General features: G+C 33.6%; 1 protein-coding gene across 1 annotated transcript in view; it reads left to right on the forward strand.

The window, feature by feature from the left end:
- The window catches only part of LOC129216701 (serine/threonine-protein phosphatase PP2A-like), a 48,397-nt gene that overhangs the window by 19,038 nt on the left and 11,753 nt on the right, over window positions 1–17,606 (forward strand). The window lies entirely within an intron of this gene.

Raw genomic sequence — 17,606 nt, forward strand, 5'->3', positions numbered from 1 at the left:
GTTCGACTTCAAAGGGGAAATTTCATTTTTCGTAATATATGTTTCTTTTTTCTTCTCATTTTGAATGTACTCTGATGTAGGTGTTGGCAAAACCAAGTAAGATTATGTTTTGACAGGATATGAAGTTTCGTTAGCAAAGAAAATAAAAACAGTCTACTGTTTTACGGACTATATGGCTCCTCATCCACACCTGCTCGGACAGCTGCCTTGTCACGTGATAATAAAAAAACTAATATTAGTGAGCGTTTTATTCTTCATATTTTAAATGCAGTTCAATAATTCGCTAGCTTTTTTTTCGAGCGAAACAAAATTCTGTTTGACGTATACCAACTGTTCATAACTGTTAAAAAATGTCTACAAGATTTCTTACTGTAGAACAAGCTGTGGCTTATTTAGAGACATTGTCAGATTCGGATTTGTCAGATGTAGATATATGCTAATTACCCCCCCTGATGAACCAGGCAATATCACTGAGGAAGAAGACATTCTAGAAGACGAGTTACAACCTATTACACCAATTGATGTATGTGGACAGGTGGACATTTTTTTCGCCAACTCTCATGAAAATTTAACAAAAAAATCAGAGGAAGAACAAAGTCTGAAATCATTAGATAATAAAAGTAAAAAGCGAATGAAAACGGAAAAAAAGAAAAAGTTGGAATTATCAGGAAATAAAAGTAGAAAAAGAATGAAAATGGATTTAACTTGGGAGAAGAAAGCTAATTTTCAGAAACTGATTTCGTCAGAAAGTATTGAACCACTTCGACACGCATTTCCGAATATGGTGGATTTATCTCCAATTGATTTTATTTTTTAAAATTTTTACCTTTGCAGTATGTTGAACACTTAGCAAATATGACAAACTTGTATGCATTGCAAAAAGGAGAATCAATAGATGTTGACAGAGATGAAATCCTACAATTTTTTGGTTTGCTGCTATTGAGTGCGTACCATTTCGTTCCTTCTGAAGATATCTATTGGAGCAGTGCAGAAGATACATCTGTGCCAATTGTACCAACAATTATGCCTCGAAATCGTTTTCGAAAAATAAAAAACAACTTTCATTTGATGGACAACCATGAATTAAAACAAAATGACAAACTTGGAAAAGTATACCCTATTTACGAAGAATTGTGTAAAAACCTTCAACAATTTGGTGTATTTCATGAAAAATTGAGCATAGATGAATCTATGGTTCCCTACTACGGTCGGCATTCATGTAAAATGTTTATTAGAGGAAAACCAATAAGATTCGGCTTCAAAATTTGGATGCTGTGCTCTTCAAGTGGATACCCATATTCCATGGAGATTTATTCAGGCAAAAAAGAAGGATCCCCTGATGTGCAATTAGGATCCAGAGTTGTAAATGATCTATTATCAGTTTTGACTGACGCGTCTAAGCATGAAGTATACTTTGATAACTTTTTTACATCATATGACTTAATTTCTCAGCTATCAAAAAAAGGTGTACGAGCAACAGGAACAATTCGTGAAAACCGAACTGGCCATTGTCCACTGAAATCCAAAAAAGCTCTTTCTAAAGAAGATCGTGGAAATTTTGACTATCTATCTGATGGATCAGTGTACATGTGCAGCTGGAATGATAATGCAGTGGTTACAGTAGCATCTAATTGTTATACACATGAGCCACTTGCATCTGTAAAACGTTACTCAAATGCGCAGAAATGCAAGATAGATGTGCCACAACCTCATCTTATCAAGAGAAACAATGAAGGAATGGGGGGTGTGGACGTCTTGGATAAACTTTTAGGGAGCTACAGACCTCATTTGAGAAGTAAAAAATGGTGGTGGAATCTTTTTAGTAATGCTCTGAATATTTCAGTTGTAGCTAGTTGGTTACTTCATTGTGAGTTACACGAAGTCAAGATGAAGCATTTAGAGTTCCGAAGCGAAATAACAACTCACCTCCTAAGAAGAAAAGTACGAGTGGAAAGTCATCCAGGGCCTCGTTGTCATTTACATAAACAATCAAGAATGTCTGACGGACATTATATTGTATATGCATCCCAAGGACGTTGTGCGGTGTGCAAAAAAAATACTACTAAGAAATGTTTCCATTGCGACAAACGACTTCACCAACAATGCTTCCTTTCATATCATGGGCATTAGATATTTCTGTATTGGATTTTCTGAATTCTGGTATGTACATAAATGCAATTAAAAATATTATTTTTTCCGTAATAAAGTATGCTAAGACAAAAACCGCATTCAAAACCTCTTAGTTTAAAAAAAATCCCTGAAAAAAAAAAAAACTTCATGCAAAGCGCCAATGTTCCAAAAATGGAACACACTGAAAAACATAGTAAAAAAAATTTTTCTGGAAATTTTATTTTATTTCTGTATTTACTAGACATAAATAGACATAATTTCAAAAAGTTACTCAAATTTGATCTTCCGTCAATAGTTCGGCGGTTAAAACGGTTAATTCAGGCTTGAATCGACAAATTTTTGACCCCCTGCAACAAAACCTGTAGGGTCCCTCCCCCAGAAGCGAGCAGTGTGCATTTGCAACGTCAATAAGTGAGTCAGTCGTCGTCTGAGTGAGCTAGATTTTTTTCAATTTTTGTGGGCCGTCGGGCTCCTTAAGGACCCCCCCCCCCCCCACTGTAAAGTTTGCAGCCACATAGATCTGGGCCTGATTTAATATGTGTCTTTTATGTCAAATATGATCTGATGATTTCAGAATACATTTTCAATTAGGCAATATTTAATTTAAAAAAAATGTTCAGAACTGTACTATTCTTTGTGTGAGGGGGGAGGGCAAAAGATGATTGTTATCTCTTCGGATGTCCACGATGCGGCAGGGGCCATAGAGAGATTATAGCATAGCATTACACTGACATTCATACAATGTAGAAATTAAGGGCTTTCTCAAAATCTTTACATTCAACGAGTGTGGTACCAAGCAGCACTCAAGGTGAGCACGTACTTGGTCAAATACAAAGTATCTTTAAATTTAAAAAATAAATAAATAAATAAATAAAAAAAACCATTGACATAAATGTGAAGCATGTTACACTTATTAGAGGGTCATTTCACAGTATTTTTGACATTTATGCAGAATCCGTAACATGACCTTTTTTTGCCATAACTTTTTAATTTATTGTTTGATTAGCATATTATTTTATTTTGAGATTTTCCTACTAATACATCAACTTAAATTAAAATAACTTGCAAATCAAACAGTAAATTAAAAAGTTATGGCAAAAAAAGGCCTTGTTATGGACTTGATATAAATGTCATGAAATGACCCCTGGAACATTAAAATCAATTTTGAACACATAATGATATTTTAGAATTTGAAATTTAACTAAGCACTCCTCACAGATTTTAAGAAAAAAATTACAATTATATTTTAAAATATAGGCAAAAAAAATTGAATTAAATGAGATGAAATTTCAACTAATTTTAGAATTTATTAGTAGCTCTTTTAAATATTAGAAATTTACACATATAAAAAGTATATTTGTTAAAAATAATAACAATAAAAAAAACACTTAAGTTCCATATTTTTTAACTTCCCCACGTTTAAAAAAGAATGGTGAAAATGACACATGCATATTAAAATTTTACTTTGCTTTACATGTTAAGTTTTTCTTAATTTTCATATACAATACACAGTCATACTTTAAGAGTCAAGTCGTAGTAAATGATTGCAAACTGAAATTTTAAATTAATTTAAAATATTTTTTATCGGTGAAGTGTTTCAAAACTACTCGGTATAAGCAGAGAACATAGTTAAAATTTGACCGAGTACCAGAAATTAACCTACCGAGTACATACAAATTATACTTGGTAGAATATTGTATGTAACACTACTTTCAACTCAATCATCAAATGCGCAATTATTAATACTGAGATTTTTTGTCATACCAACTCTGGAATTACTATTTTTCAGTCCACTAATATATCATTACTCGTAAAGCTGAAATAGTTTGAATAAACTATGGAATAGGAATGGAAAGTGATGAAGTTGCATCTTTTAACTTGCAAGAAACGACCGATCAAATCCAGAGTGGAAATTTATGAACGAATACTATTGACATATACATTACTGGACAGCAATAACATAAATAAAAACTTTCATTTATAGGAAATAAAAATATCTTACCTTCAAGCGAAGATCGCCTCGAACCGCCATTGCTTCTAATGTTTACTTGTAATGCGCATGCTCAGAAGGCAAACCAAGCCTTTAACCTTGCTCCGGAGCTTGGTTAGGTTTTTCAACCACGCATGGTTTTGGAAACCTGTCGACGCGTAGTTGAAGTTGACGGTGAATACGAAATCGGCGGTAACTCCGGGTTAAGGACTGGTTTCGCGTTTAACCGCGAGGTTAAGGTGGACCCAGGTTAATGGTTAATTAGGCGGTTAGAGAGTAAACAATTGAATCACATTAAAATTGCCAATAATGGGGAAATGACATTAAATTGGAGTAAAAGGAAGTCATGTGATGCTTCCTTTTCCATCAGCTCGTTTTTTTTTTGCTTGTATTAAGATTCTGATTTCTCAATACATGTAAAAAATATGATTCACAAGTTATTCGCTTCGAATAATCAATGAAATTTACTTAAATTTATTCGTCATACACGTCCTATATGACGTTCTAAAGACCTTTCTTTATATGTATGACACCCCCGCCCCCCTTTTTGGTAAAGTGTCACACTTCACGTTATATCCCTCCCTTCCTTTGTCACACGTCACAATACTTTCATAAACATTATTCGTTTTAAAAATATAATAAGCAATAAACTGTAACAATTTCAGGAAAACCCTCCCTCCCTTCCTTCCCTCAAAGTAAGACATTATTGAAAATGAAATACCACGAACCCCAAATTCACGGTTCAAGAAGCTATCTCACTTGAAAACAATCCCACCCCCCTCCCCCTCTCTGTAGATCCCCAGGAAAACTTCTTAAAAGCAATTTTTGTTTAAGCTTTGTGACTAAATCTTCCTAAAATCAAATTCCTTCTTACGCTTGTTGCGTACCTGTGAGAAAGCTCTTGCTGCACTCTTATTGTTTCATTATTGGTTTATAATTTACTCATCGGTATTCGGTTTGTCCGCTATTTTTTTTTTTTTAAAGCAATCACAATTGCTTATTGTTCTCACTTGACTATTTTTGACGTTCCTTTGATTTTTACCACCGCCACCCTCCGCACCATCACCGTCGACGGGCTCCTCACGATGCTGCACCTCTAGCGAAAGCCGTCTCCAGGTTGCATCCATGTCCTACACACATGTGCATACATACACAACTGCACACACACAAACACATATACACACATACACCTACAAACACATACACACACGCATACATACAGACACCCATTGCCCTCGTCTAAAATTAACATTATTATCTCTCTTTTGACTCTTAAGCGGGTTCCACGGTATATATATATATATATATGATTGAAATCCATTACTATTAAGAAATGTTTTCGTAGAAACCTCTCTCATTGTTCAAAATTTAGAACAATGGCCCCTGGAAGCGAAAAGGCTCTTGTGTAAATAGAAAAACTGACTACGATCCAGCTATTTGTTTCCCTTAAGTACAATGGCCAATACAGAAATATTTGGTAACAATTGTCGTAGAATGTGCTTCCGTTCAAACCATTATCATCAGTCAGATAGATTTCACCATGACTGGAAAGAAAAATCTTCTCAATTTCGATAAGTATGTCCTTTTATTTTTTTCTAAAATTGCTTTTTGTTTGTGATGTTTTTTTATTGTTTATGTGTATTCAGTCACAGCCAAATATAGAAATCCTCAAAGTCCAGCATTCGGATTTCATTTTTTTTTTTTTTTGATAAGCAGTTTAAGAAGCGCCATTTGCAATTTTTTCTTTCCTTTAGTGCTTTATGGTTTGTTCGTATATGTGTAACCAATTCACCTTTGTAAAAGGTAAAACCACAAATAGTAATGGTAAAACCAAAAATTCACTTTGGCGGATCCAGGGAGGGGGTCATGGGGGTCATGGCAGGGGCGGCAAATAGGGGGTGCGAGAGGGGGCGGTTGCACCCCCCAAATTTTTCACTAAGAATAATAAAAAATGGGAAAATTCAATTTAGATAACTTAGAAAATCATTCGCCTGAATTTTAGAACAGAAAAAACTGATGGAGGATAAGTGTTTGCATAAACGAAGTTACTAAAAGAAGTAATCTCTTCACATGGGTTAAATATTTCAAAATTGAGTAATTTATGTTATGATGGTGCATCTTGTATGAGATACACATTTTAGCAATTCGGTGTATCATATGCTTTCATGGAAACTTTTTGTAAAGACATGTTATTTTTGAAAAACAACCCACATCAAAAAATACTTTCGCATCAACAAATGTATCTTGAGGCTCTTTACTTGACAATCTCTGAGTGACACAAGATGGTCTTCAAGAGTTATAAAAGCCCTTGGAAGAATTACTTGAAAACGACCTTTTCATTGATAAATTTGATATCATTTTAATATGTATGTCTTTGTTTGAATTTTCTGTTTACTTTATTTATACTATCATAAAAGTTTTAATTCGCTAATCTTAATTCTTGGATTGACAATTGAAACTCTTAGTAATTTTCGCTATAATGCATACTTGAACCAGGTGTGGAACTTTGTGACAGAACTTTTCATAACAGTTTTTACTGTATGCCAATGTAGAAGAGGGTGACAAAACCCAGATGAAGTTTTTATTCAAAATATTAAATCAATATTTTGAATAAACTGATCAATTCAGTTTCTCAAGAAATTGAGACAGGATTTAATGAGATATATTTATTATTGGTCTTAAGTTCAATATTATGTAGGTCGGTTATAGAAGGCGAAAAAGAAAATACAACACTTATAAGTAATAGCATGAGGGAAGAGGAATTGTTTTGTGAATTGTGACTATACTTTTTAATGACACAAAATAAATACTAACCCATTTAAAAAGCTTTCTGGTTATTTTAAAGAGAGGAATCTAAAGGAAATGTGCTTTTTGACATAACTTTCTTGCTTCCATTGTTTTTTGACAGTTTCAATCAGGTCAGTCATTTGAAAGATGACTTTCGTGATTAAATTGAAAAACCAACGTAAATAAAGCACAAATTTACACAAAAATACAGCATATAGCTATTTCAAGGCTACAATAATGGAGCCTCTTCATCGGTGTAAAAAGCTCCGCACACAACCAGAAAGTTGTAGGAGAACTGAACGTCAACCAATTTTGGACTTTTGTGTCTCAGGAGGTTAGAGCGAAGCGCAATGAGGCAAAACAAGACCTTCCTCTTTAGCTATACTGGCAATAAATTTAGTCATTGGATATTGATTAAGTATAGTTACAAAATTTTCTGTTTTTCCTGACCCCAAAAGTAGCAGATTAAAACTTTACTAAAAAATAAAACTAGTACCGAGATATTTTGTAAGATAACTTATAACAAAAAATTAATTTAAAGCTTCGGTCGCAAAAATTTTAATTGTTCTTTACAAACGTAATTATTCTTAACAAAACCAGTTAATTATCAGTTCTTGTTAACCAATATGTATTTTATACCGTACTGAGGAAATTCATGATCAAGAAACTCGACCCCCCAAACGAAATGCTGAAATGCCGCCCCTGGGTCATGGCCCCCTCCGAGAAAATTTTAAGAATAGTTTAAAATCCCCTTTTTAGAGCAAAAATGCAAAAAAGGTCTCTTTTAATGCATACAAAGTATAACAATCAGGAAAACAATGAGAGAGGAGGCCATCGTCACCCTGAAAAAAGTTTCAAAAACAGTTAAAAAACCCGTTTTAGAGCTAAATATTTAAAATATCCTTATTATTCCTCGAAGTCAGATATTAATATAAAACCTATGCCGAGGAGTCATAAACCCATACTGAGGAAGTTTCAAGAAGTTTTTTAAAACCCTCTTTCCTAGCTTAAATTGAAAAAAAAATCGAATATATTTTTTTTCGTTCTAAGTGAACCTCCGAAACTCTTCAAACCCTAACCTTACCAAAGATAGTCTAAAATGCGTTTTAAATTCTATAAAATTAGAAAAATTTCCTGGGATGGGCCTTTTAATCTCTCTTCCCCTTTACATTACCAAAAATAGTCTAAAACAGCCTTTTTAAAGATACAATTTCTAACAATTTCCGGGCAAGTGCTCCAACCCTCTTCTCCCCTACCATTACCAAAGATAATTAGAATGCATCTTTAAGACTGTAATTGTAAATTAGAAAAAATTATTAGTGTGGGCCCTCAAATCTTTCCTCCACGTATCATCACGAAAAGATCGTATTAAACTGCGTTTTTAGTTCTGCAATTGCAAAAAAAATCTGCTGGAGAACCCCCGAACCTCCCTCTTCTTAACATTATTGGAGATCATGTTTGCGGTTTTAAAGTTTCAGTTTTGAAAAATGGGCGGGGAAATGGAGTCGCACCCGAGTCCTTAATGTTACGAAAGACAGTAAAAATGAATTTCTAAGATTACAAATCAGAAAATTTTCCTTAGATGGGCCCTCAAATCTCTCTCCTAAACATCATCAAAGATCATCTAAAACTGCATTCTTAGAGCTACAATTTCGAAAAATAGACAGGGGAGCACCACCAAATTTCTACTCCCCTAACATTACCAAAGATCGTCTAAAATGCGTTTTTAAGACTACAAATTCCAAAATTTTCCGGGAGAGAGACCCCCGTGTGTCCCCTTTACTTCAGAGTTGATATTATACTTTACGGTTGGTTCATATTATCTTCCTTTTAAATCAGAAGTCCTATACAGTTGCCACGGAACAAACAGTACTGATTACAGGAATACCACTTTGAGGCGACGATATATGCACACGTTTGTTAAGAAAAGAGGAAAATTACTGCGAAGGTTACAGCCTTTATGTTAACCTTGTGTCGCCAAGTGAAAATTCCTTAAAAATTAATTGTAAATGTAATATTGAAAAATTCCCAAAGCTTCATATTTTTCCAAATGGCCCCCCTCCGAGAATTCTGTCTCTGGATCCGCCCCTGAGTTGACACTTCACTTGCAACTGACACTTGTAAAAAGAAAATAAATGAATTGGCAAAAAAAGTTGCAAAGCCCCCCGCCCCCCCCCCCCCAAAAAAAAAACAAATAAATAAAATAAAATAAAATACATCGTGTTTAAATTTGCAATACATTCCTTTCAACTTTTTGTTTCCGTTGTTTCTCTTTTCATTTTTTTTCATTAAAATTATTAACTACTGGTCTGCCATGGGAAGACAAAGGGCAGTATTTGCAGAATTCAGTAATTGAGATATTTGAAAAGAACGCATTTGGATTCCATACTACACTGTAAAAAAAAAACTGTAAATTTTGAAAAAGTTATCCGTATTTTTCACAGAAAAAAACTGTTCGTAATAAAATACAGGATTTCTCTGTTTTTTTTTGAATCTGTAAACCGGTTATAAGCTTTAATTGTTACCATCGCCTCACCGCGTACTTTGTTTTTCTTCGAATCTTCGAAATTTCGCCTGCGTGTTTGGGATTTTGGTTCTCGTGCTCGAATTTTTGATCTTATATTTATTTAAAGCGAGAGTAAGTCTTAAATCGTTTGCAACTTCCATTTCATTGCATCCTAATCAATATTTTATTATTATGTTTTTCTGTCATCTGTTATAGAGGCATATTCGGAAATTTACCTTTGTATACATGTATTTCGTAGTAGTATAGTAAATATTGAAATGTATTTATGAAAGTATAGTTTCATTTTTTAATCTTCATAAAATAATAAATCAGCTTGAATAAATAATAAAAATACGGAAGATTTCTGTAAAAATAAACGGAAGAAAACTGGCGTCCTGGCTGACAGTTTTTTTCCGTAAATTTTACAGATTTTTTTTACAGTGTACTTCATTTATACCCTTGACTTTTACCACAAGCCGCTTTAGACGAAACGATATCGAGCTAATAACATTCAGCATCTTCCCCAAGGCATTCATTCGCGTTTTGACATCTTGAATTCAAATGCTTTTCACAATTATAATCGTGATAGAAGCCACTTGTAGAAACGAGAAACCCAACGAGTAGGGTCCTATCGCAATTCGTGTTTGCGAAAAATATAATCTGAATTCAAAATGTCCAAATTCAAACTCATGACAAGGGCTGCATGTTTCGGGTTGGATAACAGTGCCGGCCAAAAAAAAAAAAATAATAATTATTTGAACTTTGACATCTGGAATTCAAATTATGTTTTTCACAATCACGAGTGTGTGTGTATAGGCGTGTGGGGGTGGGGGTATGTGTATGTGTGTAGGCATGTGTGTATGTGTGTAGGCATGTGTGTATGTGTGTAGGCATGTGTGTTTGTGTGTGTGTGTGGGGGGGTATGGGTGCATGTGTGAGTAGTTATGTGTTTGTGTGGGGGGTATGGGTGAATGTGTGAGTAGTTATGTGTTTGTGTATGTGTAGGTGTCTGTATGTATGCATGTGTGTATGTGTTTGTCTGTGTTGGTGTATGAGTGTGTGAAGGTGTATGTGTAAGTGTAGGCAAGTAAGTAAGTGACGCAACCTGGGGACGGCATTCTCTAGAGAAGCAGCATCGTGAGGCGGCTGGCCGACGGTGGTGTCCCAGAGGTAGGAGGAGGGAAAATAAAATCATAGGAATTCAAAACTGTCAAGTGAGAACAATAAGCAATCGTGATTGCTCAAAAAATCTTTACATTTAGTTGGCAATTAAAACCTTTACATGCAAACTTCTTTTTATGATTTTACTTGGCATGCTCCCTAGTGATTTGGCCGAATACCGAGTAATCGGCCCGGTTGTGGCCGAATATTTGGTATTTGGCCAATTCACAAAGGGCATGCCAAGTATAATCATGACAAGAGAAAGTTATGTAAAATTTTTAATTGTTCAAAAAATGTATGTTTTTTTTTTTTTTTTTTGACAGCACTATACAAACTATGTAGAATTTATTTTTATATTTTTGTGAAACTATCTCTTATACCCACGGAGCTAAAAGCATTCCTTTCAAAAATGCAAACTTTATTTTAAGGTTTTCGACTCATATCAGCAGTTTCTGAAAGTTTGAACAGTTGACGGAAAACTCTGCGTGCCGTAGAAAAACGTAACACGCTTTGAAAACAGCATTCTAGGTGTTGGATCGCTAAGTCGTTGGTATCAGGGCCTGATTACTGAATAGGCCAACTAGACAGTGGCCTAGAGCCCCCGCTATTTAGTGGCCGCCAAATGGCTGAAATTACATTAGTCTATAGCTAAAATTATAAAGATGTTTGAATTCATGGGACCCTAAATAAGAATTTAACCTAGGACCCCTCAATTATCTTAATTAGCGGGTGGCATGAGTTTATTATTGCAGAAGCCTGGAATTTTCCTTGCTGAAGCAAATCTTGAAACTACTGTCGTGTTCTTGTTCCTTCAAGCAATTTAATCGAGTTTTTAAAAAATAATAGATAAATAAATAAGTAAAAAACAGAGCCATAGCGCGAATTTTCCGATCCCCGTTCTACTCCCCTCTACATCTGGCACTGCAGGAAGAGGTTATTTTGAAGAATATTAAGTGGTTTTTTTATAAATTTATATTTTAATAACTAAATATAATGGAATTAGTCTCATTACTTTCTGGATAGAATTAAACTGTAAGTGACAAGAATTTGTAGCTCAATCTTTAAAGGTTTAACTTAAACCAGATTATTAACTAAAGCGGCTTCTCAACTCGCTAATCAAAAGTAAAGAAACTGTTTCATATTTTTCATTTTTGTACCTCTCGAAAGGAAGAATTTCCTTCCCCACACCTACAGATGAAATGCGTTTCGAACTGGCAGTTTGTATGCGGTATGTTTAAGATCCCGCTAATATTATTTGGCCAGAGTGATCTCGGTATAGTTAAATTCCTAGTGCAACTTCGCTTTCTATGAGCAAAGTTGCCTCTCATCTGATGGGAAACGGGGCGTCAGAATTCTCAGCTGGTAATAACTGTTTTTCGATTGTGGTTCTCAAAAGCGTATTTATGAAGGGAGCCGAAGGGGTCCTGGCCCCTCCCGAAACAAATTTAGAAGCCCTTATAATGAATAAGGATCAAATATTTGTAAACAAATTTGGAAAATTCGCATAATATTTGGCAGTGGTCTCTCCCAAAATAAAATTTCTAAATACGCCCATGATGATGATGATGGCAAGTAAAAGATAATTTTTTTCCAGTATCCGTGTAAACAAGGCGAAAAATGCAATATTTTTTCTACAATAAAAGAACAAGTAAAATATGAGTGGGCAAAATAGTTCCTTGCTCCGGTTCTAGTAGTTTTGCCGCACCAGGCGATGTCAACAAGGGCTACCCCCTGGTCTTAATATATTTTTTTCTTAAATCATCGAGCATACTCTCAAATTGAGCTGTAAAGAAAAAAAAAAGCTATACTAACAAACTTCTGTTTTTCTTTCTTTTTATGTCATGTAATATTTTGCTATCGTGAAATTTGCCACTCCTAAAATCTACCGCCCTAGGCGATGGCTTAGGCTTCTTGTTTCGATAAAAAATAAAACGCAACTTGAAATCATTTTTTTAAAGCTACTATAAGTTAAACTCTCGTCAAAGGATAAATGACAAAAATGTGATTCGTGCTGCCATCTTGGTTTCATAACGAACACTAAAATGGTAATGTTCAAATACTACCTAGTGTAATGGGTTAGATTTTGCAACGGTCTATAAGAAAATATTTATAGAATTAATAATTCTATGTACGCACCACCGGCTCTAAAATACATTCAGAATGTGAATTTAATCCCTGAAGAATTTTAGAACAAAAGTTATTTTGCAAAAAGTTCAAATTACATTTTAAGCTAACTCAAATGTTGAGTACAAACTATATATTTAAGAGTCACCGATAATGTGTGCTCTTTTAAAGATGTAAGTAAAAAATAGAGCTAAAATGTATTTACATTGCATAATCAGTGTCCAGTATCAAGCTGTGTTTTAAGATTTTTTTTTTTTTTTTTTTTTTTTAAATAACGTGAACATTTTTTAAGTGTTATTTTTTAACTGCATATGTTACAAAACTGAGGGAAAAAATGCAAAAACCAGCTTTGAAAGTATATATATATATATATATATATATATATATATATATATATTATATATATATATATATATATATATATATATTATATATATATATATATATATATATATATATAAAGGAAAATTTTGGAGAAAAATTGCAAAACCGCGTGCATGACGCATCACACATAAATCCTCGTAAGAGTTCATGCTTATTACGCTTATGTGTGTTTTGCTGTAAAATATTTCTTGTTTTTTAAAATATTTTTGAAATACAGTTGAGCAAAGTTCCTATTCTGGTATTTAAAAAGAAAAAGAGGCTTTTGTTTAAAGTTATGCAAATAAAAATGCTACTTAATTCTGAAACTCAGCTTTTTTTTTTTTTGGAGGAAAACAGCAAGCATATTACAAAAAACTATCTCATAAATTTTCACATCAATACTTGAATCACTTTTGAGACGTCATTATTGCAGCAGACAGCTTTCTTCAAAAATACCATTCTTCAGAAAACGCAATTAAATGCAACTTCCGGTCTGGAGTTCGGCTTTCTTACTCTCTAGTAGCACAGCTAAACCCCTATTGTAATTCACATTAAAAAAAAAAAAAATGAGAACGTTTTTAAAGGTCAATAAATCAGACTACAAAGTGGAATCATACTTTTTTTTTTTTTTACGAAAATTTCATCGAAAACACCGATTTTAACACGGTCGGATACATTAGAGTCAAATCTGGAATGGCGCTGCGAATGTGAGGTTTATGTCCGTTCCTTTTTTCTTTACTCTACTGGCGGTGAACTACTGCGTAACCATTAGAAAAACGAGAGCACTTATAAAGTAAGATTTCAAACACTCACACACACACACACACAAACACCATTAATTTTAAATTATTGCAGAAAAAAAAAAGAAACTCATGTGAAAAACAGAACAGACAGATCTAAGCCTAAGACCCAAGGAATTGCAAAAAAGAAAATTCCTCTACATTCCTGTTAATTCGGATACCTGTTCTTATTCTTACGCCATTTTTTATACTTCACATTATTGAAACAAGTAGAAGATGAATGTGTTCAATAGTACGTGTTCTAGCTTAAGATATCTTGATTGAAAGAATAACTACCTTTTACTGATGAAAAATTTCACGACGTTTTACAGAGAGTCAAGCGCAGACTGCGCCTTTGAAGTTTTTTGGATGGGTGTTTTGAGGAGTAATTTTCTCTTTCTAGGGGGTGCTTGCTCTTGTAGAGGTATTTGTGATATTTGGGGGGAGGTGGAGGAGCGCCCTCGCTCTTCGGGAGGATGGACAGGGAGGGGGAGGGACTCAGGGCTGCCCATCCCCCTTCAACGGCAATGGCACAAATAGCACCCCTCCCCCCCGAAAAAAAATCTCAACCATCTTTCCCTTTTCATTTTTTGGCGCTCTTTTTTCCTCTATTTAATTTTTTAAATTCTTTTTATATTTATTTTTAATTATTATTATTTTTTAGAAAAGTGTTGACTTTTAATGACATACATGCACACACACACAAACTAAATAAATAAATGAAATGAAATATAAATAAAATAAAATAATTAATATTAAAAATAAATCAATAAATAAATTTAAAACATTAAAAAATCCAACCTAAAAAATTTTGATGGTGCAGCTTGCGCCATAGTCCCCCTCCTGTGGGTAAACATGTTTGTAAGCATGTTTTTCTATTTAAATCCTCAGGGCATGTAATAGCCTGATGTTCTATGTAACGTTTTTTAAAGTAATATATTTATACTAATTACAATTTGTGGGCAGAGCATATCACATTGAAAAACAGTAACATGCATGATCTCCATATTCATTAATTTAGTTAGAGCAGTGTCTACTTTCCTCACCTTGTCAATGCATTTTAGACATTTTAAAGAAGAAATTGTCACTGGGATTAATCTTTTTTTTTCTTTTTTTCTCCCCCCCCCCCCTTTTCATTCTTTTCTTTCCTAGTACAGCTAAGCATTATTAAGAAAAAAAAAAAGGTTTCTGAAATGTACTAATTATTATCCTAACAGAATGCATTACCAGTATTTCTGTTGAAAATGGATAGTTTTTATGCTATCGAACTCAGTGGCGTAGCGAGAAAAAATCCTTGGGGGGGGGGGGGTAATTTTTTCGGAAGTTTAAAGTAAAGCCATGCCCTCAAGTTTACACGCACACACGCACACACACACACACACACACACACACAACACACACACACACACACATATATATATATATATATAGTGAAACCTGTGTAAGTTGACCACTTGCGGTGCACTACTTTTGCGGTCAACTTAAACAGGTAGTCAACTTATAGAGGTTGAATTACATGAAATAGATCTAATTCTGTGCCTGAAAATAGCGGTCAACTTAGACAGGTGGTCAACTTTACAGGTTTTACTGTATATATATACTACTCTTTATCAATTAAATAACAAAGGACATAATAAACGAATTTCGTCTTTGAAAATATCTTGATCAATACTGATGTCATAAGAAAGAAATCCCCGTCTCCGAGAGAAAAAATGTTGCGCAAAATAGGAAGACATAAGTTTTTTACCGTCGTAAAAGCTATTATATTAAATAAAAATATTTTAGCTCATAAACAGAACTCTTCAGGTTCGACTGAAAAATTGAACTAGCTGTGTCGCCCGTCTTTGCACGATGTACCTCGAAAATAAAATTTGTCTCAAGAGATGCGTATTCAACACTCAGGCATGAACAAAAAAAATAATAAATAAATAAAATAAAATAAAGAAATCCAGAGAGATCGCGGCAAAAAAACAAACCAAAGAAGAACAATGTTGAATTCCCCCGATTACAGGAAAAGTCTCTCAAAACAAAAGCAAGAATTTTATTTATTTTCAGTCGAGAGAAAAATGGCAACAGATATTTCTTCTCAATGATCTTATTCACGCTTATTAAAACTGAGCTAGCGGCAGACGATAAATTTCCGATTTAAAACTGATTTTTCTTTACTTAAAAATGCTTTTAACTTTTTCTGCTGGTGCTTTTAGGGACTTAGTTGCTTTAATTCCTGCGGAAAAAAAAAATCTCCTAAAGTGGTATTTTTCGCGGGCTTTCGAATGACCTTGAAATCAAACTGATCGGATAATTATTTCATGTAGAAAGTTATTTCAAGTCATTTTGGGGTCCTAGAATTGAAATTCGAACGGTTCAGTATTCTTTTGGCATTTGAAAACTCTTCTACGTTCTTTCTCGGGTACCCAAGTACCTCCCTGCCAAATTTGGTTGAGATCCAATGCAAACTGTTGACTTGTGTAGGGACCATATATATATATATATATATATATATATAATATATATATATATATATATATATATATATATTCTCTGTTTTATTTATCTGGGATATCTAACTAACTATCCTTCAAAAAGCAGTAGATTCTTGATTTATCATTTCTCTATGCGTGCTCTATCAGGACTTCAATTTTTTTTGGATTATAGAAATGTGAAAAATGTAAGAAATCGAAAATTGCTAAATGTATACCCCAAAAACATGATAATCAACCTCTAAGCCCCAAGGGACTGGTTGAAACCTAAACGTTATTGATATTTCGAGCCCCTATGGTGAATTCCCACTGCCTTCTCAAGAGTTTCGGACCCAAAGAAAACTTACATAAAGGAATATTCGATTATAAGGCTTCGAGTTATCTCAAGTTTACCAGTGTTAAAGTTAAGATCGTCAGTTCGTAGAAATCGTTATCTGAAGTTTAATGCTCATTCCGCAGCTCATAATTTGCAAAAGATGTATAAAACTTTGAGACAGGTCAAGAAGTAAATTTAAATTCTCAGAGTGTAAATGAATTAGAAAGCAAACATTTTTTAATTAAAAAAAAAGAAAGAGAAACAGAGAGATAGAGAAAGAAAATGAAAAAGAAAACGAGGTATGACATGCGAGGTATTGAAACGAGTTTATGACATGCAACTTTCAAATTAAATCAACTTACATTTTGCTAAAGGAATGTCTAGATTTTTTTTGCTGGAAAATTTAGGAAAAAAAAGTACTAATAACAATTTTTTTTAATTATAATTTTTAAGGCATTTTTAAGGCATTGACCACGTTTGATAAAAAAAAAAAAAAAAAAAAAAAAAAAAAAAACTCTAGATGTTAAAATCTAGCAATAAAATGTGAAAGCAACCGTAGAAATGTTCCCCAACTCAGTCACATTATCATAATTTATCTAGGCGCATTTTAAATATTGCGATATGTGAGACTAAAGGATTGATCAACGTTACAACTCCTCCTTACCTCCGATTTTCTTCGAATATATAACTTTTGTATGTGTGTGTGTATGTATCTTTAGATGCTTTTTTTTTAAATTAAAGTGTTTTATTATTTAAACTGTTACTCTATTTTCTTTATATCAAAAGCTAGGACAACTAATAATTTCGGAAATTTTTCGTAAAATTGTAAAGAAGAGAAGAAGGTGGGCTGGTGAAAACTATTTAAGAAAATTCCAGTGATGAAATACCATCATGCTGATATAACTTGCGACAAATATTTTTCTTCATCTTTCAATTTCGCAAATATTCTTCGTAATTAACTTCGATTCAA

Source organism: Uloborus diversus, chromosome 2 (genome assembly GCF_026930045.1).
Source record: "Uloborus diversus isolate 005 chromosome 2, Udiv.v.3.1, whole genome shotgun sequence".
Classification (NCBI taxonomy): Eukaryota; Metazoa; Arthropoda; class Arachnida; order Araneae; family Uloboridae; genus Uloborus; species Uloborus diversus.